A 25,308-nucleotide genomic window follows, 5' to 3' on the forward strand; every position below is an offset into this window, starting at 1 on the left:
TAGAGGGAACAGCACATGGGAAGCTCAAGGCTGGTGGGGTGTCAAGTTTGAAGAGGTAGGAGGAGGCCATTAGAGCTGGGTGGATTGAGTGCAGGTGGTGGTACATGACAAGAATGGAGAGGTGTTAGGATCATTTAGGCCCTGTGAAGCAGTCCTCCTAAGAGAAGTGGAGTGAGGGAGGGTTTTATTAAGCAGGGGGTGACATGTAGAATTCTGTGCAAATTTCAGAAGCAAACCTGCTTGCTGTATAGAAATGGACTGGAAGAGGGCCAGTGTGGATTTGGATTGACCAATTAGGAGGCTATTGACCAGTTAGTGAGAGATAATGGCAGCTTGGACTCAGGGAAAATGTGAAAATGGAGAATAGTAGGGACACTGAAAGCCTGCCTGTCTGGAATTCTGCATGGCTAAACTTTCCAACCAGGACATTATAATAGGGTGAGTAAGCTACTGTCTGCTGCTTCCACTCCATTACCTAGCACACACCTGTTTTCAGTTCTGCTCATTGAGTTTGTTTTGTTTTTTTTAACCAGGAGGTAAAGTCCTGGTAGCTTATACACAGTAATTTAGTTTAAGCAACTTTAGTACCTACTTTCCTCCTCCTTCATAAGACTTTGGGGAAAATTTAAAAGCAAGTTACCGGAGAACTAAGATGGCGGCATAGGTTAACGCCGGAGTTTGCTGCTTTGAACAACTACTTCAAAAGTGAAACCAAAAAACGGAAGGGACATCACCCAGAACCACAGGAACGCTGGCTGAGTGGAAGTCCTACAACTAGGAGGAAAGAGAAACGCATACGGACACTCAGAGGAGGCACGGTGCTGAAGTCAAATTCTGAGGTGCGGAGTGCCTGGAGCGGGCTGGCGGCGGAGGGCGCGGTTGGCGTTTTCAATCGGGAGGGAGTCGCAGACTCTGAGCTCCAAATCCGGGCGAGTCTTTAGGGACCCAGACTCAAACGGGAGAAGCGGGACTGTCTGGCTTCGGTCAGAGCGAGTGCAGCTTTCTCTCTGAGCTTTGCAGCGGGTGCTGGGACTCAGAGAGGCAGAGCCCCTGGGGACAGGACTGAGAGCCGCCATAACTGCTCTCTCTGGCCCACCCTGTTGATCCTGTGCGACCCGCCCCGCCCAAGCCCTGCACAGAGGCATTTGCCGGATAGCCTCAGGCAAAGGCTAGATTAGCACCTCCCTAGAGGACAGAAGTTCTCTCACTGCTGACACAGCTGATTCTCATAGCCACTTGGCCTGGAGGTCAAACCCTCCCTGGAATTAGCTACAACAATCAAGATTTAACTATAAGACTGCGAACAAAGACCACTAGGGGGTGCACCAAGGAAGCATAACAAAATGCGGAGCAAAGAAACAGGACAAAATTGTCAATGGAAGATATAGAGTTCAGAACCACACTTTTAAGGTCTCTCAAGAACTGTTTAGAAGCCGCCGATAAACTTAATGAGATCTACAAGAAAACTAATGAGACCCTCGATCTTATATTGGGGAACCAACTAGAAATTAAGCATACACGGACTGAAATAACGAATATTATACAGACTCCCGACAGCAGACCAGAGGAGCGCAAGAATCAAGTCAATGATTTGAAATGCGAGGAAGCAAAAAACACCCAACCGGAAAAGCAAAATGAAAAAAGAATCCAAAAATGCGAGGATAGTGTAAGGAGCCTCTGGGACAGCTTCAAGCGTACCAACATCAGAATTATAGGGGTGCCAGAAGATGAGAGAGAGCAAGATATTGAAAACCTATTTGAAGAAATAATGACAGAAAACTTCCCCCACCTGGTGAAAGAAATGGACTTACAGGTCCAAGAAGCGCGGAGAACCCCAAACAAAAGGAATCCAAAGAGGACCACACCAAGACACATCATAATTAAAATGCCAAGAGCAAAAGATAAAGAGAGAATCTTAAAAACAGCAAGAGAAAGAAACTCAGTTACCTACAAGGGAATACCCATACGACTGTCAGCTGATTTCTCAACAGAAACTTTGCAGGCCAGAAGGGAGTGGCAAGAAATATTCAAAGTGATGAATACCAAGAACCTACAACCAAGATTACTTTATCCAGCAAAGCTATCATTCAGAATTGAAGGTCAGATAAAGAGCTTCACAGATAAGGAAAAGCTAAAGGAGTTCATCACCACCAAACCAGGATTATATGAAATGCTGAAAGGTATCCTTTAAGAAGAGGAAGAGGAAGAAAAAGGTAAAGATACAAATTATGAACAACAAATATGCATCTATCAACAAGTGAATCTAAGAATCAAGTGAATAAATAATCTGATGAACAGAATGAACTGTTGATTATAATAGAATCAGGGACATAGAAAGGGAATGGACTGACTATTCCTGGGGGGGAAAGGGGTGTGGGAGATGCGGGAAGAGACTGGACAAAAATCGTGCACCTATGGATGAGGACAGTGGGTGGGGAGTGAGGGCGGAGGGTGGGGTGGGAACTGGGAGGAGGGGAGTTATGGGGGGAAAAAAAAGAGGAACAAATGTAATAATCTGAACAATAAAGATTTAATTAAAAAAAAAAGACACTACAAAAAAATAAAATAAAAGCAAGTTACCTATTTATTCTTTTTAAAAAAATTTAAAAGCAAGTTACCTATTTATTCTTTTTAAAAAAAATGAAAGTTAAGTACTACTATGCCAAGCACTCGGCCACATACATAGAAGGTCAAGTGCTATTGATGTGGGAAGGGAACTCTTTAGGTAAAAGTAGCTTACATTTTAAGGTTAAGTAGTCTAGGATTGACCTGACTGTTCTGTGAATTTAGGAAGTTATCAGGGGAAATGTATTAGGGCTGGGAAGGGAGAAATTTTTATCTACCCTTCTAGGTTCTTCCAGCTGGTATACTAATTAAATCAACATGAGTTAGATTAACAAGAGAAAATAACTTAATTACATATGTACCTGTGGGAACCCCAAATATCCAAGAGGTTCAGAGACAGAAAGATAAAATGAGGTATATGTGACATTCTGAGCTAAAGATGAGTAAGGCACTTTGGGGCTTCAGTTGTGGAGGTGGTCACTGCAAATGGTAAGAGCAGAGTTTCGGTAATTAGATGCTTGCCCTGTTCTATAAATAGGTCATAAAAAGTTATTTCTGAAGATAACGCTTATTATGGTCAAGGCCCCCAATTTTGACTCTTCTAGGTAGTTAAGGGAGGGCAACTTTGTCCTGAGCCCACAGGGTCTTAATTGCCTTTGGCTCAAAATAATCCACATGCGAATTAGCACATCTTGAGTAGGCCTGCTCTGAACCCTTTCATAACTGAGTCTGGTGAATACAAGGGAATAAGGAAAGTGACACAAACTGTGAGCTCTAACCCACGAATTCAACGAAAGATGATTGTGAGACATTTTCAAGGACTACAGGATCAACTTGAAGCTCTGAGCTTTTATTTTAGTTTTAAAAGAAGAAATGTGGAAGATCTTTTCTATGATTTTCTCAGAGTGCCCTTACGTTGACTCCATGAATTAATAGAAGGAAATTACTATTTTTCAAAGGATTTCCAATAAATATAATTTCTTTTATCTTTTAAAATACAACAGAAAGCACTGTGATTTCTAGACTAATGGTGAGAAGTGTCTTTCTCAGAAAACTAGCACATACTATTTTTACTAAGTGCTTTCTATCCTGTGAAATCAAATTGATACCTGACACCATATTTTCTTTTTACACTTTTCTGAAGTACACAGAGAAAATCAAAGGTTTCTCTTGGTTTAAGTTATAGAGAAAGAGAGGTAATGAAATGCTACTATAGAGAAAGAAAAATAGAACATGATGTTGAAATCCCTTTGCTGGATCACTTTATCTTCTTTCTTTTTTTCTTTTAATGTTTTTATTGATTTTAGAGAGAAAGGAAAAGAGAGGGAGAGAGAGATAGAAACATTGATGAAGGAGAAATATTAACCTTTATTGGCTGCCTCTTGCACACTCCCTAATGGGGATTGAGCCCACAATCCAGGCATATGCCCTGACTGGGAATTGAACTGTGACCTCCTGGTTCATCGGTTAATGTTCAACCACTGAGCCACACCGACAGGGCCACTTTATTTATTTATCTCTAAATATGTTTTTTTAGAGAGAGAGTAAAGGAGAGTAAGAGAGAGAGTTAAAAACATCAATGAGAGAGAAACATCAACATTGATCAGCTGCCTCCTACACACTCTTTAGTGGGGTTAGAGCTACAACTCAGGCATGCATCCTGTTGGTGAATGGGCCAGGCCACTTTAGTGTCTTCATGTCCTGACTGGCAAATCTAGACCCTTTTGACTGTCAAAATGATGAGATTCTAATAAAATGGAAAACATTTCATCTCTTGTATATATGTCCATGATCATAAATGAAAGGAATTTGGTTTAGGAAAGGAAAGGGGTAAAAAATGAAAAGATGTAAAAATAAACTATCAGAGGAGAGAACCAAGATGGCGGCATTGGTAAATGCCTGTACTTGCTGCCTCCTACAACCACATCAAAATTACAACTAAAATACAAAACAACTATCACCCAGAACCACAGGAAAGCTGGCTGAGTGGAAGTACTACAACTAGAGAAGTAAAGAAGAAAGCACACTGAGACTGGCAGGAGGTGCGGAGGCCCAGAACGGGCTGGTCCGGCACCTGGGTGTGCCACTTTTTAATTGGGAGGGAGATTGCCTCTGCGGAAGCTGCCTGATGGAGCAAGGAGTCCCAGCCCCACACCAGACCCCCAGCCCAGGGTCCCAGAGCTGGGGAAAGAAGTCCCTACTGGTCGGGCTGTAAGAACTATGGACTGTAAAAACCAGTGCAGATTGGGGCTGAGTGACACGCAGGCTGCTGGAGACCCAGCTGCTCCTCTTACAAGGCTGGCACCAGGAACTGAATTTACAGGCTCCCACTTCCTGTGAGCTCCAGTGCCAGGCGAGGCTCTGGGGGACCCAGACACATGTGGGGAAAAACTGGACTGTCTGGCATCGGGGCAGGAACTCGGGGGTGGCTTTCTTCCAGACGGAGGTGCTCGCAGCGATCATTGTTGCTGTGCTGGGACCTCCCTGGTGCAGGACTGACTGGCAGCCATTTCTGTTTGCTCCACTCTGGAGATTCCCTGAGACTCTGCCCCACCCAATTTACAACCCCACCCAAGCTATGCACAGCATCTTTTGCCTATGAATGGTTTGTCCTTTCTCAGGCAAAAACCTGTCAAACAAGCTGCAGCTGGGTCAGGGAGCCCCAAAGGTATCAATAAAAGGCCTGAGGCCGGCACCAGCACCAGCCTGCCTTGCTTCACAGCTGGGCCTTGCATGGACACTTCCAAACCCTATACAAAAAAGAGGAATCTGCAGATCTCTCTGTAGCTCCTGCTGGGTGGCCCCAGGCAGTGGCTGACTTTGCATCTCCCTGGAGACCCAAGAGCCAGTGTACCCCGTGGTGAGGATCAGACCATACCAGATTATGACTCTATGCATTCAAAAGCAACACACTCAAGGGGCAGACTCAGCACCAAAGCCCCACTGAAGCAAGTCCTGCTGCATAAGGGTGTCTCCTGCACAGCAGCTCTCCCACTGTAGTTGCAGCCAGTCCCCACAGCCAATTGGCCTGGAGGTCAATTCCTCCCAGTGACACCAATAGCAATCAAGGCTCAACTACAACAAAACTGTGCACACAGCCCACAAAGGGGTGCACCAAGAGTGTCCACCTCAGGTGATTGGGGAGACTGAGCCACTGGGCCCTATAGAACACCTACTACACAAGGGCACTCTATAAACTCAAGGAGACTTAGCAACTACCTAATACATAGAAACAAAGGGAAGCAGCCAAAATGTGGAGACAAAGAAACATGTCACAAATGAAAGAAATGGAAGAAAGCAAACTACTGCATATAGAGTTCAAAACCACACTTTTAAGGTTACTCAAGAATCTTCTAGAAACCTCTGAGGAACTTAGTGAGACTTTCAAGGATCTTAGTGAGCATGCCAAAAAAAATGGAAAAGGACCAGTCAGAAATTAAGCATACACTGACTGAAATAAAGAATAATATACAGGGATTCAACAGTAGATTAGAGGATCCCAAGAGTCAAATCAATTATTTGAAATAAGAGGAAGCAAAAAACACCCAACCAGAAGAACAAAAAGAAAAAAGAATCCAAAAATATGAAGATAGTGTAAGGAGCCTCTGGGACAACTTCAAGCGTACCAACATCTGAATTATGGGGGTGCCAGAAGAAGAGAAAGCAAGATACTGAAAACCTATTTGAATAAATAATGACAGAAAACTTCCCCTACCTGGTGAAAGAAATAGAATTACAAGCCCAGGAAGTGCAGAGAACCCCAAACAAGAGGAATCCAAAGAGGACCACACCAGGACACATCATAATTAAAATGCCAAGGGCAAAAGACAAAGAGAATATTAAAAGCAGCAAGAGAAAAACAGTTAGTTACTGACAAGGGAGTGCCCATATGACTGTCAGCTGATTTCTCAATAGAAACTATGCAGGTCAGAAGGGAGTGGCAAGAAATATTCAAAGTGATGAATAGCAAGAACCTACAACCAAGAATACTCTGCCCAGCAAAGCTATCATTTAGAATTGAAGGTCAGATAAAGAGCTTCACAGACAAGAAAAGCTAAAGGAGTACATCACCACCAAACCAGTATTATATGAAATGCTGAAGAGTATTCTTTAAGAAGAGGAAGAAGAAAAAGATAAAGATAAAAAATATGAACAACAAAGTGACAACAAATACATATCTATCAACAAGTGAATCTACAAACCAAATGAATAAAAAATCTGATGAGCAGAATAAACTGGTGAATGGAATAGAATCAGGGGCATGGAAATGGAACAGACTGACGATTCTCAGAGGGAAGGGGATATAGGGCGGTGTGAGAAGAGTTTAGACAAAGATCTTATATGCATGTATGCATTACCTATGGACACAGACAATAGGGTGGTGAGAGACTGGGGTGGGGTGGGAACCGGTTGGAGGGGAGTTATGGGAGGAAAAAGAGGGGCATCTGTAATGATCTCAACAATCAAGATTAACTGAAAAAAAATTAACTATCAGACATCTGGGCCTTTTTCTAAGTGATCCACATGGATTTACTTTTTATAAGTAAGTTTGAGAAATGGCATAGCCAAAGGTCACCTGTTGCCAAGATCATTGTCATTAATTCCCTTGAGCATGAAGAATAAACAGACTTGTTTCTCTGCATATGATAAGGACATTGAAAGGTCTAACACAATTTATGCCAAGATGCTAATCAAATCACCTCTCTGGAATATTATGTGGTTCTGTCTTACCTGAATTTAAAACAGAGTATATATGTTATATAGTACCATCTTACATAATGTGAAGTTCGTGTTTTTAAGTGTTTAACAATCTTGTATCTTTAACCAAGGCCATAGTTTATATACTAACATATTTAAAGTACATGCAAATACAGCAGGGTGGTTGTCCAGATATGTTACAAACTGTCTCATAGAGAAACCAGTGGGTATTTCCTAAATACTATGCCTTCTTACTCCTGTCTCATAATTAGTCAACAATTTGCTTATTTCACAGTCACTTTTGCGTGCCTACTTGTGCCTAGAACAGTGGAAGACCACTTAGTGAGGAAACAACTTACATCTGCAAACCTTCATTCTAAGGAAAAGTGACATTTGAAGAGTTCATGAAAAGGACACAGTTTTCAAAACAACATGGGTCTTATTTTAGCTTAGCTTGTGAGTTATAGTTTTCTTTTACAACTAAATAGACTTCTTATATATGAACTGCTGTAATTTTAATAGAGTGCATATAAGGGAATTCCCATAATCTCGTATATGGAGGATGAACTTTTTATGGAATGGATAAATATCCTTACAGGTTTATGCTATTTGGAGTAAACCTCTCTATATTCTTTCAGTTTCTCTGGCTGCTTTCAGTTGTTGTCAGCCCTAAGGAAAGGTATACTGCATCATTTTGTAAATATCAATTTTGGGGAGTGATTCAGAGGCTATATTTTGTTGATCATTTGGGGATGATTGATTATTTTTAGAATGCTATTTTAATGCTTTATAGGTTTCTCATCCAACTTTTCCCAAAGTCCTTGGGTAAGGGCATTTTTGTACTAAAATGAATCTTGTTAAGCTGAGGTGTTTTTAATGTGTACTGCACTGATTATATGGATCAATTTGACATCATTGTCCACTGTCAGTCTCTAAAAGCCTGTTATAGCCACTTCCTAATCCCACTTTTAGCCTTGATGATTATACATTTGTTCTCAGTTCACATAGTGGCATGCCAGTGTTTCCTGTCAGCCACACTGCTGTTTCCTGAGCTGTGTGCTGCTCACCTTCTGCATCACTGCATCTTGAACATCTGGCTGATTGTGACTGCCTTGTGCAACTGGTGTTTCCCTTCTCCTGGACATTTGGTGCTTATTGTGCAGTCTCCAGTTTGTTCATCAGACTTGTGCTGAGCACATTACAGTCATTAAAGGCCAAGTTGAACGTGTAGGGAAGGAAAGGCTTTCTCTTCTGCTTAGGTTTAGTTCTAAGGCCCTGAAAATTACACTGACAAAAGACAGTGTAATTAACAGGAGAAAAAGCATACAAATTTTGTTTGATGTTGGTATTTTAATTTTTACATGAACACAGGCCTTCACAGAAAAGAAGTGAAGACCCAAAGCAGCAATTAGACCTGGGATCTCATATACCATTTTAACAAAGGGTGATAAATTATGGAGAAGTAACTAGACAAAGGAAGCAGGGTGGTTGGGGCTTTAGGGGTGATATATGGGAAATAATGATATTTAGTAAGATTTGTCATGTGGACTCAAGTTTGGTGCCTTCTGTGTTGATGAATCATTCCCAATGACTAAGTCACCATCCTGTTCCTATAATGGGAGAGGGAGACACCTTTACTAGTGGAATTTTATACTTCCTTTACAAAGGGAAATGTAGACCCTGATTTTAGACAGAAAAGGAAGGGCAAAGAGCTTTTCCTGCACCTGCTGTGTCTGAGTGGCCTTCAGCTCAAAATAATTCTAAAGCCAAAGTGGCATATTTTGGGGTGCATATCCTTGTCCCCTTTAAAAGATGTAGTGTCTATTCCAGCCGTGGGCAAACTACGGCCCGCAGGCCAGATCCGGCCCGTTTGAAATGAATAAAACTATTGAAAAAAAAGACCATACCCTTTTATGTAATGATGTTTACTTTGAATTTATATTAGTTCACACAAACACTCCATCCATGCTTTTGTTCCGGCCCTCCGGTCCAGTTTAAGAACCCATTGTGGCCCTCGAGTCAAAAAGTTTGCCCACCCCATTCCCAAGGAGCTTAGTGTCTGGTGGAGTGACAGAGGGCAAGCATGTGGCGCAGTACCGATGTATCTGTTACAGTGGGAGCATGGACGAAAGAGAGCCTATACCTTCCTGTGTTTGTCCGAGGAGGATGAGCAGTTGAGCTGAGCTCTGGAGGATGCACAGAGGTTCACTGAGTGCAGGTCTCTGAGCAAAGGGCAAGCACACTCACAAAGTCGGAGCATGGGAAGAGAGCTTGGTTTGTATGAGGCACCATATGATGATGGTTGTCATTTGTTAACTGGGAAAGCAGTTTCTTGGGGAAAGTTCCGGAATAGTGGTTTTAGTTTTGAAGCTGTTCTTACAAATATCTTCACTGCCCTTAATGTAGTTGAAGAGCCAGGAGAAAACAGGAAGAGCAGAGGATTTAAAAAAAAAAAAAAAAAAAAAAAAAAAAAAAAAAAAAAAAAAAACCACCTATGGGCACAATTTTTGTCTTTTTCACTTGTGGTCCCTCTTTCTGCCAGGCATTATACCTTCATGGCCAGAGTCCCTACTGAGGCCCCCACCACAGTTGCCCTCTCCCTTCCCACTGCTCCTTTCTCTAAAATCATCTGTCTGTCTACCCATTTCTACCCCAATCTCTACAGCATTAATTTGAGAGAACTATTAGGGGAGAAAGTAAGCATAAAGTAATACACATTAAATTTTGAATGTGAAAAAATTCTCAAAACTCCCAAGTTTAGTATTCTAATTGCTTAAAAGGGATATATTAAAACATATAAATCTCTGGTGAAATTTTAGGAAATAGGACAAAGCGAAGGGAGAATATTCAAGATACTCAGCATGCTGCCTCACATACTGACAGTCCCATGCTAGTCCCTTTTTCATGCAGCCTCTTTATCTGCTTCTGGACCAGTGGATCTACTCAGGGACCATCTCATCCCCATCTCATTAATTAGCTGGATGTGAGGAGGGACTTGTGGTGGAAGGAGGGAGGGGACCAAGGCAGCCATTCATACTACTATTTTATTCATAAGCCACTCATTATAAGCCTTCAACAGGTTGTCATTGAAAATGATAAATCCCCATTTTTAAAATATTTTTTGGAAATAATGAGATTTCCAGCAGACACCAGATTTCAAACATGCTGAGATTTGACTGTCACTGAACATTTTAAAGACAGTATTTCCAACTTGTGGCATGAAGACATTTACTAGTATAACAAGAGGCCCTTGCATCCAAAAGCATGTTGAGCTTTGTGTCTTATGTGAGAAAGAAATATTCTGTATTGAAAATATATGCAGTATTCTGTTTTAAATGTGTGTAACTGTTATGGGACATAAACTTCAGAGTCATTTTAAAAGTGCAACTGATGCCTGGCCTGTGTCACTCAGTGGTTGAGCATCAACCACCAATGGTTGTGCCTCGACCTATGAACCAAGAGCTCGTCTGTTTGATTCCCAGTCAGAGCATATGCCCAGGTTTCAGGCTTGGTATCATTGTGGGGTGTTCAGGGTGCAGCTGCTTGATGTTTCTCTCTCATTAATGTTTCTATCTCTCTCTCCCTCTTTCTTCCTTTCTTTTAAAAATCAATAAAAACTTTTTAAAAGTGCTATTGAGTTCATAATAGACTTTTGTCATGTATATATTCTCAGTAAATTGTCAATAAAAGTACACCCACTCTTAAACTTGAATAGGTTTGAAACCATTGTTTTAGATGGTAATTTTGGACTACTTAATTTGGAATCGTAGCAACATAAGTAAAAAACAAAACAAACGTCTTTAAACGTGGTGGTTTTGGATATTGAGTGTTCTTAAAGTCTCAAGAAATCTAACATCTAAAGTTATTTTATTAACACTGAAAATCATTATGCTAATTTGTAATCTTAAACTAAACATGAGTTTGCTTTCTAAGCATTCCATGGAGGATCTCAGGGAACTGTCTGCCCAAGCACTTAAGTTTTCTCACCTCAGACAGGAACAGTTCTTGAAGTAGAAATGGAATTGGCAAAGCCCCATTTTGAGCCCCTGCCCAAAATGATTAAGAGAGCAATTCCTCAGTTAGCTTTATTCCTTGAGCTTTAAAGGCTTTTGGATTCTGTAGTGTCCTAATAAAATGCAGATGTTCCAGGGAAATAGTAAACCTCAAAACACAGAATCTTGGCTCTGAAGAGCTGGAAGGGTCTTATCCTATAAAAACTTTTCACAGAACTTAGTGGACAGCTAGCTGAGTACAAAATGCTGGGGTGAAAGATAATGCAACCTACTGCGGGCAGGACAATTCGCTCCAAGAGGAGGCCCAAGGGAGCCAGGGGGCCAGAGGGAGCAGGGTGGGGTGCTAGGATGAGTCCATCCACCCCACTGTTTGCCCACACCCAGCTGCATGTTTCTGAACTTTCTATTCAGATCCCTTTCAAAAGAAAAGTCATTTTCGTTCAGGTAGAAATGCTCAAGTTATAGACTTTCAGATGCAGGCCTTTGACACATTCTTTGGAGTCAAACATAAATTGTAAGTGGTATTTTCTTTGACTGCATTTTATTTTTTATCTGACGCAGGAGAAAGCAGCCAAAGCTTTCCCCCCACTCCGATAGTGAGAGTAATCTCAGGGGATTGCTTTAGTTCACATTTGTCAGATGGTCACTTGTTCCTGAATAAGATACGGAAATATAAATTTTTAATAATGAATACCTAAAAACTTAGTATCCATGTTATTCTCATGATTAGAAAAACCCATACTATATAGGCTTCAACACCAGGCCCAATCATTATGAGTTGTGTTTGTTCGTTTTTTTAATATAATTGTACATTGCCTCATTTTTAGATTTTAGATGTTATTACCTTCTTTCTTTTATTTTTTTTCTCCCACTCCTCCAACTCTCTAGAAATGCATGTGACGTTAGCTTTTTGAAATGTTTCAAGATTCTTTTATAAATAGGAGCCAGTCTAAGTCACTGGTAGATCTGAGAATTGTCTTACTGAGCAAATTCCATTGACACCACTATTGTACTTAACTCCAAATGTTAGGAGCAAGGGGATGCTTTTGGTTTTTGTATCCTTATGTTTTCTGTTGACAAAAAAAAAAAAAGTCATTTCTTCCTTCCAAATGTTAGATATTGGAAGAACTTGTAGTCTTGGGTTTAGAATTTAGGAATAGAAAATATTGATACAAAACCTAGGGGTAATCTTAACCCATGAACAGATTTTTTAATGTGTCAAAGGACTGCATCTGAAAGTCTATAACTTGAGCATTTCTACCTGAACAAAAATGACTTTTTTCTTTTAAAAGGGATCTGCCATGAATCCATAGCAAATGGAGCTTTTCTAAATCTTTTTAAAATGTTGCATAACGAGCATGCTAGGTTTCCAAGGATGGAAAGTTTCTGGTTAATACAAACCTTTTATCTACCATTTAGTCTGTCAAAAATTACCAATTTTCAAAGCAGTAGAATGTCTTATAAAAGTTTCTAAATCAGAAAGTTTTAAAATCTTTTAATGCCTTATGTTATCATTTGATTAACTATTTAAACTGGTGAAGCTCAAAAATTTTGATTAATAAAAATTTCTGGTTGTAAAAATTCCAGTTAATAATAGATTTTACTATAGTATTGCTACATTAAAGTGGTATTTTAGGTTGTGAACAAATGAGCTATAAGGAATTATAGGCACATAGTAAGCATGCTTATTAAATGTACTGGATGAATTAAATGCATGAATGGTAGCACATAAGAATAAATAGAGAAATACATTCATACAATGAATATTTTTAAGTAATGAATTATTTAAGTTTGTAACATCACTAAAATCAGGAAAGTGTTGAATATGTCAAAATACAACTTATGGTTATTGGGGAATATTTTGTGTATTTATAGAATCATCTGCTTATTTGAATTTTTAATTCTAAAGCCATATGATAACATTACAAAAAAGTTATACTATTGAAAGCTAACAACCATCCACAATCTCACCGAATTAATGAAACTATATTTTCAGGAGTGCTTACTAGTTCTTCTTCTTATGATGAGTTACACATATCTGTCTTTTTATTCTTCTTTAACTTACTGTCATAAATATCTTGGTCATATTTATTGATAGCTACAGTATGGTTCATCAAGTGGATGTGTCATGTAATGCAGAATGAGCTTCTTTATGTAGATATCTCTTTTTTCTTGGATTATGTAATTAGCACATATCTTCAGAAGAGGCAGCATTAGGTAAAAGTATATGAATTTTTTAGTGGGTTTTGATACATGATATCAAATTACTTTCAAAGGTTCTTTTGACAATTTATACTATCACTAATAGAGTATCTCACCTTACTCTTGTTATTATTGTTTATATAATTGGCCAAAAATGTTAGTTCATTTTTGGTAACATATAGGGCTGAACATTTTTTCTTTTCTGTGAATTATCTGTTTTTTCCTATAGAAAGTATATTATTCGAGTCTTAATTTTTTCCAACTGTTTGCTTCAAAATAATAGTCTTTTGCCACTTGTGGTAACTGTTTTTTTTAATCTGTCATTTCCCTTTCCATTGTATTTTTTTAAACGTGCAAGATTAGTGTTTGTGTTACATAAGATCTGTTGATCTTTGATAATCTCTTCAATAGTATGGAAGATCCTTCTGTTGGTAACTTTAAAGATTTAATTTGTTTTTTTAAAAATTTGTTCATATTTTATTTTTGATGCTCAATTATTTAATTTATTTGGTATGCTTTTAAATTTATTTCATAATTGGCCAGTTTTTACAATACCATTTATTTCTTTCTCATTTGTTCTGATATTTCCTTTCAGTTTAACGTATGGTTGAGTCTGTTCGGGGTATATTTCATTTTAATGATCTACCCATCTCTTCTTGTTTTCCATGATCTTTTAATTATTATTTTATGAAGTGTTTTAATATCTGGTAAGGCTAGGCTGCCCACTCCTCTAGCTTTTAAAAAACATCATCAAAGTTGCAATATCAGGATTACTGATATCATATTCTTTTCCATACCCCAAGGTCTTTGAAAAGTTGAAAAGAATTTCAGTTTTTTCATCAGATTTTTATATTTAACAGTTTCAATTCTTTTGTTAATTTCTGTAGTATGTATAATTTTGATTCACGTTATTTATTTTGTTGATGTTTCAAAGTGTGTTAGCATGTAGTTGAGCAAAGTTTTCCTCAGTCATCTTAGGGTCCCTGGCTGGATCTAAAAATTAAACTGACAAATTAACAGGACAAAAGCATACAAATTTATGTAATATAAGTTTATGTGACATGGGGGCCTTCATAAGGAAATGAAGACCTGAAGAAACAGACCTGTGTGTTGTTATGGGAGGTTGGATGGAGAATCACAGTAGTGGAGGATGCCACAGGTGAAGGGGTATAAGGTGAGTGTAGAAAACGGGGTGGGCTTGGGGGAGAGGAGAGATTTAACAAGGTCCCTGTGCTGGGATTCTTCTCAAAGTCCCTCAGTTTTGGGGTCAGGATGCTCCTCTCCTCCGGGTATGAGGATCTCCTGTTTCAGGGGAGAAAGGTTGCAGGAAGGAAGGAGTAATCTTGATTCTGCCATTTTCTCAGATTCCTTCAGCGTAAAATCTTCAGTATGCCAGGGTGCCATATTTTGGTATGGCATGTTCTGGATGCCATTATTCATCACATTTTTACATCTCTTCTGCATCTGTGTTGGCATACTGTCTCTCATATCTCAGTTTGGGTGTGTTTACTTTTTTCTCTTAGGTTTTATTTTCCAGAATTTTATCTCTTAGTTTAAATACAAATGTAATTTTATATTGTTTACATGAATGTCTAACTAAAAATGATCGGAAACCCTCTTTATGTTGTTTCTGGAAATGGAAAGGATGAGAACATACCCTTGGTTAGAGCTGGGGTTCAGGACAAAAAAATCGATCTGATCACCTCGTTTTTGTCTCCTGCTGTATGAAGTCACTGAGCCATTGAACAGGGACGTAAGGGGTTCCACAGGATGGGATAGAGTTGTTGTGGAGGGAACCCACCTAGGGTGCTTTCTGTCCACAGTAAAGATGACCACAGGCCATGCTTGTTTGTGATTGTGCATTCTGTTAGTGCTGAAGATTTTCCTTTTTAGATGATTTTGTTGATATTTTTAAGAGAGTTAAGGAGAGGCCATTTCTGTCATTTCTGTGAATTGTGCCAGCTTCCCGATCTTACATTTCGTTCATTATTCATTCTATAAATATTTGTACAAAGTAAAAATCTGAAGTGGGTGCACAGTTATAGTTCACCTCGAGCAGTGGTTTAGTCTGATCCTTGGACCCCACAGCGTCGGCATCACCTGGGAGCTGGTTAGAAATGCAAATTCTCTGTCCCCCCAGTACTGAACCAGATATTCTGGGCATGGGGCCCAGCAATCTATGTTCATCAGCCGTTGAGGTGATTTTGATGCCACTAAAGGTTGAGACCACTGGCCTACTTTCTTTATTTATAACCCCTTTGAAAAGCAGGTTTGTACTGATTTTCCAGAATCTTTCATGCAGTAATAAAAAAAATATCTTGGGAGTTTGGAAGGATTCCTATAGAGATCTAAACCTCTTCTCTTCTCCCTCTTCCAAATAATTGTTATTGAGTAGGTCACAGTACCCTAAGTAAAATTCAGGAAAGTTTCAGATGTGACGTAAAACTTTTAGGAAATTGGCTGTTGTCTGAATATCCATCACACAGAGCTTCTAGCCTGAAATTTTTTAGTCCTACAGGAAAAAAAAAAAAAAAAAAAGAAACCACCCAAAACATGGGGTAACACTTCATAATTTATACAGCATTTTTATGTATTGTTTCTGGAAAAAGTACCTTCTGTCAGCATATCACAGAATAGCACTTTCAAATGGAGTTGAACCAGTCCTTGGCCTGTGTGACTCATCCTATCCATTTGGTTATCTGTCATCCCTGCAGGAAGTACAGCAGTCTCCATGCTACCTGAACTCATTCAAGGCCACTAAGCTCTGCTGCCAACTTCCCACCTTTAGCCTTAAACAGGTTCAAAGATCATGAAGCCGCTGCCCACAGATTGAGTGAATTTCTCACTTATCCATTAACCTTAAGCTAATCATCCTTTAAGCAATAAAATGACCAGGAAAAGGAATACAAAAATACCTTCAGGTTTTTTGTTAATAGTTACATTTAAATTTTTTTGAAATATCACTGTCAAATTCAAAAGGTCTTAAATTCCTTACTGCTAATCTGATGTTCATATAATTTTACCAAAACATAGACAGGATTTGGGATTACCTCTTCCTTCCTCAATGAAAAGTTAATAAAAATAGAAATGTAGTATTTAAGAACTGGACATGATCTTCTTATGGATCTCATCCACCACCCCCTCCTTCCCCCTTAACCAATGGGCATCCGAGGCTAGAGACCCACAGCTCACCTGGGCTGCCTTGTCCCTGCCAGAAAAAATAAGGTACAGTTCAGCATTTCTGTCTTACTCTCTTCAGCAAACCTTGTACACATTGTGTTTCTGCAGTATCAATATGCTAATATTCTAGATAGTGGTCATTTCCTTCAGGGTAATTGACAGAAATTTTTAAAGTGTTCCAGAAGTTTAGATATTAGAATAGTGTTTGTTTCCTGTGACATGGTTTTAGGAAACAGCTGTTCAGTAGCTGCTCAGAACTTGGTGACGACGTCTCCTGAGGAGTTGCCATGAACTCTTTGTTGTTTAAAAGTTATTTATTCTGACTGCCTGCAATTATTCTAAACCACCACACTTTAGGTAAGGACCATCCTTTCTTAGTTGCATGTTAAGGAAATAAAATAAGTACCATTTGGTTCTTGATAAATATGTGTAAGGGGTATTTGTGTGTGTGCATGTATGTGTGTTGGAGGAGGGTGAAGAAAACTTCTGTAAAAAGTCATTTCACTTTCTTTTTAGAAATGTGTTTATTTTAGCATGCTCAGGAGAATTAATTTTTGAAATACCAATTCTGAGGAATAAGGGCTCTATAATACTTTAGAATACTTATAGAAAGAATATATGGTATAAAGTAATTTTAAGTCTGTCGTAGAGAGTAATTATTCATGAAAGCTAAATAGAAAACCTTTAAAAACTGTGGAATCCTAGGGCACAGAAGTTGATATTTTAAAGATCTATATATTAAAAACCCCAATTCTAGAAAAATGATTTAGTGTGTCTTTTTGGTCCGATCTGAGACAGCTTGTATTCATTTTTTACGGTGGGAGCAAGAGGTTGTGTAGACTTTAAAAATGGTTGAGTTTGTATTTTGAAAACTAACGTAAGGCAGAAATAAAACATAGCTGTTAAATATAGTACAAGTGCAGAATTAGTGGGTTTTAAAATGAAGGAAATCTTGTTGCATTGTATATTTTTTCATTGTCTAACAAGTCCTCAGTTCCTGAATAGAATTTTTTAAATTAAATGTTTTAGTATCTCCAAATGTAAAGAAAAGTAAAGTTATGGAAAAAAGAGAAATATCTCAAGGAACTAAAAGTACCTTTAGAAAAGAAGCAATAATTAAAATATATAAGAGGAAGTTGAAACTTATTTCTAACAGACACACACTCTGGGGAAAAGAAGGGAGATAGGTAACAGATTCCTTGCATTACAGTTAGTAAGTCTCACCAGGTGCTGGCAGAGTGGGAGCACCCAGACAGGCATGGTGATGGGGATAGGAAATGGAACAGCCACTCCGAAAAAGAGTTTGGCTGTTCCTTTCCAAACCAAACAGTGCACTTATCATATGACCCAGGAATTGCATTCTTGCATATTTATCTCAGAGAAAGGACTTATTTTCATTCAGGAACTAATATACTAATGTTCATAGCAGCTTTATTCATAATAGCCGATAGTGAATGAATGAATTCAGTGAATGACTGGTTAAATAAACTGTGGCACATCTATACCATGAAATTCTATTTAGCAAGAAAAAGGAACAAATTGTTAGTGCATGCAACAACTTGGATGACCCTCAAGGAAATTTTGCTGAGTGGAAAAATGAAAGGGTATACACTTCATGATTCAATGTATGTAAAATGTGTGAAATAACATCCTATATAATAATCCTATATAATAAAAGGGTAATATGCAAATCAACTGAACAGCAGAACCATTGGTCATTATGACGTGCATTGACCACCAGTGGGCAGACACTCAACTCAGGAGCTGCCCTGTGGTGGTCAGTGCACTCGCATAGGGCTCATGGCTGGTGAGTGCAGCTGCGGTGGCGGGAGCCTTTCCCACCTCCTCAGCAGCGCTAAGGATGTCCGACTGCAAGAGGGTGCAGGCTGGGCTGAGGGACCCCCCCTCCCTCGAGTGCATGAATTTTGTGTACCGGGCCTCTAGGAATTATAGATTTGGAGAACAGGTTAGTGGTTAGGGAAAGGAGGGTATGGTTACAAGAAGGTAATCTGGGCAACTAAGATAGTACAGTTGAATATCTTGATTGTGGTTGTTACACAAGACTGTACATAAAACATCCGAGGGCTCCCCTGCCTGGCCCCCAAACACACACAATGCATGTGTGACTAGTGAAGTCAGACTAAGCGCTGTGGAAGGCACCAGTGTCTATTGTTTGGATTTTGATATTGTACCATCTTGTTTATACATAACATTGCGGAAGTTCAGGGTGGATGCACAGGACTACCCTACACATTTTTTTACAACATCCTCTGAACCTGTAATTGTTTCAAAGAAAAAAGTTAAAAACAGCAATTCTTCCAGTGATACAAAAAAAAAGATTGAATATAGTGATTTCATCTAGTTTACGGAAAACAGAAAACCTGATGTATGTACACCCAAATGTTAAGTTGTGGTCATCTATTTTTGGTGATTTCAGAGGACTTTTAAAAATTCTACCACACTAACAGATTTAGGTATTATCTTTTAGAGGTCCTGTAGTTTGACAGATGGTTAACAGTTAAGTTTTTATCAAAAACAGTTTGGAAAGTATTTGCTTATCCGTTTTTTGTTTTTTTTTTTAAATATATTTTATTGATTTTTTACAGAGAAGAGGAGAGAGGGACAGAGAGTTAGAAACATCAATGAGAGAAATCGATCAGCTGCCTCCTGCACACCCCCCCACTGGGGATGTGCCCACAATCAAGGTACATGCCCTTGACCGGAATCGAACCTGGGACCCTTGAGTCCGCAGGCCGACGCTCTATCCGCTGAGCCAAACCGGTTCGGCAAGTATTTGCTTATTATTTGTATTTAGAAATTTGTTTAGAAATTTACAGAGATTTTACATTTCTGCCTTGATCATGTCATATGTATCTTAGTATCACAAAAGTCATACTCTCCTACAGTATAAAAACATCTGAACTCTAATATTTAAATCATAGGTTTTAAATTTATTCTTAGTCTGTTATTTATCTTGAATGAAAAGTTCTCTTAATCTTTAATATTATGAAAAGATTACCAAAATTTTTCTTAACTCATATTTAAATTTTATTGTTTCTCTTTTAACATTGAAGAGGTTCTCACTAACTCTTCTACTAGAGAGGGTTATCCTGGTTTTCCTCACATCACCTGTGCCCTTCCTCCCAGCAGCTGTGGGCCATTTTCCGGCCTAACACCTCACTGTCTTTTGCTACTTAGAGCAGTGCTGTTAAAGGCTTAGCTGTGGAATAGGTTGAAATGGTTCCTAAAATGAGCCTGATGGATTTTAAAAACTATTTCATATATTTTGTGGAACCCTTGTGCCCTATTAAAACTTATAATTGAGAATTGATTATGCCATCTTCACTGGTAATGGGATTTTGTTGTTGTTTTGAGTAATTTATCCATTTGAAATTGGTAGTGGTTGCTAAAGTGGAAGTTGCAGTCAGATAAAACTTGAGCAATGATCTGGAGTTGAAATAAAAGAGAAACAGACCTGGGTTGATAATGGAATTAAATGATTACTCCTGACTCCTGGTAGAAAAACTACTGTAATTCTTTCATGGTTCTTTTTTTTTTTTTTAAATCTTAAGGCTATGTTTTGCAGTTGTATAATTCTTTGTGTTTGTTTTGCTTTCCCCAGTATAATAAATGACATCGTAAATGCAAACAAGGCATCATTTTTCCTTGTAGAAGTCCATAATTTATATTTTTCTAGAGTCATTCTAAATTCACATACTACTCACCCTCTAGATTTGAAATATTCCCTCAGATGTCCTTCCATCATTTTGCTATTCCCAAATGTGGTTGTTTCTTGGTGAAAACTGGGCTGGTGATTCCAGGACAAACAGCAGAATTAGAACATCCTCATGCAGGCGTGCGGCTGAGGGTGAACCTTCCCGGCCGCTGAGCGGGACAGTGGTTCTGCCTTTGCTCTGTGCTCTTCCTCCAAGGCCTGAGCGTGGAGCTGGAGTGTGACCGTTCACCATCAGTCTCGCTCAGTGGCAGTTCTGAGGTGCAAGGAGCTCTGAATCAGTGTGCGCCCATATAGGGCAATTGAAGTATTTCAAACAAGTGTGTAAAGTGCTTTAAAACTTAAAACAATTGTTTTCTCCCTTTTTAAACAAATGTTATTTTAAGTTTAGTAATCCAAACCTCCCCTTTTGTGAGGTTGAGACATGATTAGAGTTCATTCCCATACTAAAAACCTAAGATAAAAAACCATAGGACTGGTTGAGGTCAGAATCTGGCAGGCACAGTGACTCCTGGCCCACCACCCTAGAGTGGAAGGCCCAGACCTGCTCCGATTTAAAATGAGTTAAAGAGAGTCACCTGGGTGAGGTACAGGGCCTGAGAGAGAAGGGGCTGCTTTGGCGTTGGCTGCGCTATGGGCCTCACCATTCAGGCCTCACCCGAGGTCTGCAGTCTCCTGAACTCAGCAGCCATCTCTGCCAATAATGAGATCAGCCTGCATGATGTCGAGGTCTATGGCTTCAACTATGACTACATGCTGGCCCAGTATGCAGACTCACTGCATCCAGAGATGTTCAGTGCCTCCTGGGACATCCTGATTGAGCACTGCAAGTACCCAGAGGGCATTCGGAAGTATGACTACAATCCCAGCTTTGCTATCCGTGGCCTCCACTATGACATTCAGAAGAGCCTTTTGATGAAGATTGTTGCCTTCCATTATGTGCAACTGGGAATGGCCTAAAGGGGTCTGCAATCTGTGCCAGATGAGGAGGTGATCGACCTGTATGGGGGGAACCCAGCACATCCCACCCTACCAGATGAGTGACTTCTATGGCAAGGGTCTCTCCATCAAGCAGTTCATGGACATCTTCTTGCTGCCACAGATGCCACTGCTCTCCTGCGTGGTGGGTCACTTCTTGGGCCATGGCCTGGAGTTTGACCAAGCGCACCTCTACAAGGATGTAACGGATGCCATTTGAGATGTGCACGTGAAAGGCCTGAGGTACCAGTGGATTGAGTGGGACATGGAGAAGTACATCCTGAGCGGAGATGAGACATTCACTGTCCTGAGCTGCCTGGTGGACCATGGGAAACAGTTGCTCCTCATCACCAACAGCCCTTTCAGTTTCGTGGACAAGGGGATGCGGCACATAGTGGGTCCCGACTGGCGCCAGCTGTTTGATGTGGTCACACAGGCGGACAAGCCCAGCTTCTTCACCGGCCTGCGCAAGCCTTTCAGAAAATGTGATGAGAAGGGCTCGCTCCAATGGGACCACATCACTAGCTTGGAAAAGGGCAAGATCTATCAGCAGGGAAACCTGTTTGACTTCCTGTGTCCCACAGAATAGCATGGCTCCTGTATGCCCTACTTTAGAGACTACCTCTTCAGTGACCTGGAGGACCTCATGCTGTGACACGGCTGGCGCACAGGTGCTATCATCCCTGAGATGGAGTGTGGGATGATCTACACGGAGCAGTACATGCACTCGCTAATGTGGCAGCAGGCACTCCCGGGGCTGCTGCAGCACATGCAGACCTACCAGGATGCCGAGTCATGGCAGGTGCTGGCTTTCTCGATGAAGGAGCGGCAGGAGTTGAGGTGTATCACCAAGGCCCTGTTCAACACTCAGTTTGGGAGCATCTTCCACACCTTTCACAACCCCACCTACTTCTCAAGGTGCCTCATGCGCTTCTCTGATCGGGCCTCCCTCAGCTGCCTGCTCAACTACTGCATGGACTTCACCTTGTCCCCGTGCCGTCTGCCCCTGCAGCAGGAGGCGCCACTCCTGGATGGACCAGCTCTGCACCGGCTGCATGAAGACACCCTTCCTCAGTGACATGGCCCACATCCGCTGAGGACACCTTTATTGTCCATAACAGGCCCCAGCCCTCCTGCCCCGCCCACTCTGGGCAGCATCTGTCCAGATGGGCAATAAAGTGATCTCGCTCCCAAAAACAAAAACAGTAGGACTTACAATTGAGAAACATGAGAGAACTGAACTGAAGCAGAAGTCTTGAGAAGAATGAAAGTTTCCAAGTTACATAAGTATATCTTATAGAAAATCTTAATTCAATTCAAACAGCATATTCTTTCATGAAAATCCCTCTGATGCTTTCTACATGGATCTTTGTTTTGGAGCTGCTTATTCTGGAATTGTCTTTTAAAAAGTTAGTTGGCCTTTGTGTGCAGTGTTTGAAGCATACCTAATCTGCTTCAGGGCTGGCTATTGCCTGCACGTGGGGCATGTAGCAGGCAGGCTGCCGGCTGAAGGGAGACAAAGGGAAAGCCGTCCTCTCAGTCTTCTTTCTGCTCTTGGGAGCGCACTCTGATATTCCTTGCATATTTATTACTGGCACTGAGAGGTAACTAACTCCGAATTGTCTGGTTCCTGGTAATGCTTCATATCATTTCCTTTTAAAGAATCTGCTGTTTTAAATAGTGCTGATATTAACATTAGCTGTCAGCTATTGGTCAGTGCCGTGTGTCTGGTGATTCACATGTGTTACCTCATGTAATTCTGCCAACAATCTTATGAAATAGGTCTTTTTACCTTTCCTGTACAGAGGAGGAAGTTGAGACACAGAGAGATTAAGTTAATTCTAGCCAGTAATAGATGTTCTGGCCTGGGCTTCTCTGGAAGCAGACCCCTAGATGAGGATTTTGCTGCAGGAAGTTTGTTTGGGAGGTGATCCCAGGAAGCAGGAGCAAGAGAGCAGAGAGAGCGAGCAAGGAAGAAAATTAATAAAGGGATGGACTATTCAAGTTGCTGCCACAGCCGAGGGTCTGCAGCTCTACCAGGACCTCTGAGTTGTGCTCAGATGACTTCTAGAGTCATCCACCCAAAGGATGGGAGACTGTGCTGTGGTACACTGATTTCTGTCAGCTTTCGGGTGAAAGCCGCCTTCATTCCCCAGAACTTGTTAGGCTGGCTTTTCTGTTCCAGGATTCAGAGAATACTCTGACCAGAAAGTCATATAGGTACACAGGCATGGCCTTGCGGTGGGGCCTGTGGGCATATGAAGGAGGTCCCACAGAGCTGCCTTCCAGAGTTGCAGCTGAAATCAGAGGTAGGCTGAGGGAGGGATGTGGTGTGAGGCACCAGAAGCGCCTGCTAAAAGGGATAAGACCCCAGCCCCACTGACTGATTCAGAACCTGTGCTCTTTTCAGGTTACATCTCCCTGTAAACAAAGATATGAGGTGCATGTATAAGTTAGGGTGGTGTGGAAATATAGAATGCACATCATCAGTCTTATACATAGAATTACATGTCCTTGGGAAGATTTACTTTCCTGTTTGTGTTGCTTTGGTTAATGATAAACTTTTATTTCTTGCATGTATGTAGATTACAATAGAAGAATGCCCAGAATATTCTAAGTATTGGATACTATAACCAGTTTGGAATAAAAATATACCCCATTATCGAGTTTTTTTTTGTTTTTTTTTTCATTATCGAGTTTTTAAGATACATATCATGCCTACAGGATTTTCTAAAACTCAGAGTTGTGAAGTGTGATGTTGAGTGTGGGTGTAAGGCAATGACTAAGGCAGATCAGCCATATGGAGCTTGCCGATCATTGTACATACTGCTATGGTGTGTTTTTTGTTGTTTAAAAAAATTTCTTGGTAGCATCCTAGAGTTTTTCATTGAGATATAATTGATATATAACATTGTGTAAGTTTAAGGTGTACAACATGTTGATTTGTTGTATTTATATATTGCAATATAAATACCACTGTAGAGTTAGCAACACCTCCATCACTTCACATAATTATCCTATATAATAAAAGACTAATATGCAAATTGACCAAATGGCCAGAAGACCGGTCACTGTGACACGCACTGACCACCAGGGGGCAGACGCTCAATGCAGGAGCTGCCCTCTGATGGTCAGAGCACTCCCACAGGGGGAGCGCTGCTCAACCAGAAGCTGGGCTCAAGGCTGGCAAGCGCAGCAGCAATGGTGGGAGCCTCTCCAACCTCTGCGGCAGTGCTAAGGATGTCTGCTGGCTTAGGCCTGCTCCCCGCTGTCAGTCAGACATCCCCCGAGGGCTTCTGGACTGGGAGAGGGCGCAGGCCGGGTTAAGGGACCACCCTCCACCCCCCGCCAGTGCACGAATTTCTTGTACTGGGCCTCTAGTCTTTTATAACACAATACTGTTGACCATCATCACAGTGCTGAGCATTAGGTCCCCAGGACTTACTCATCTTCTAACTGCAAATCTATACCTTTTGACCAGCATTTCCCCCATCCCCCCACCACCCAGCCCCTGGTAACCACCAGTCTACTTTGTTTCTAAGAGTAGATTTTTAAGATTCTACATATAAGTGATATCATACAATATTTGTCTTTGTCTGACTTACCTCAGTAAAGTGCCTTCAAGACCCATCCATGGGTTGTCGCAGATGGTAGGATTTCCTTCTTCCTCGTGCTGACTGATACTACGTTGTGTATAAGCACATCTTCATTATCCATTCATCCAGTGACACTCAGGCTCTCTGTGTGTCTTGGCTACTGTGAATAATGCATGTCAACATGGGGGTGGAGATATCTTTTAAATATCCCCTTTTTATTTCCTTTGGCTAAATACCCAGAAGTTGGGTGGCTGGATCATATAGTAGATCTATTTTTAATTTTTTGAGGAACCTTTATATTGTTTTCCATAGTGGCTGCACCAATTTACACTACCACCAAGAA

At 40.5% G+C, this 25,308-nt stretch overlaps 1 protein-coding gene and 1 pseudogene across 4 annotated transcripts in view; both read left to right on the forward strand.

Moving 5' to 3' along the window:
* Positions 1-25,308, forward strand: part of DTNBP1 (dystrobrevin binding protein 1) — a 159,857-nt gene that overhangs the window by 116,979 nt on the left and 17,570 nt on the right. The window lies entirely within an intron of this gene.
* LOC118675504 lies at positions 19,429-24,255 on the forward strand (annotated as a pseudogene).

Source organism: Myotis myotis, unplaced genomic scaffold (assembly GCF_014108235.1).
Source record: "Myotis myotis isolate mMyoMyo1 unplaced genomic scaffold, mMyoMyo1.p scaffold_m19_p_2, whole genome shotgun sequence".
Taxonomy (NCBI): Eukaryota; Metazoa; Chordata; class Mammalia; order Chiroptera; family Vespertilionidae; genus Myotis; species Myotis myotis.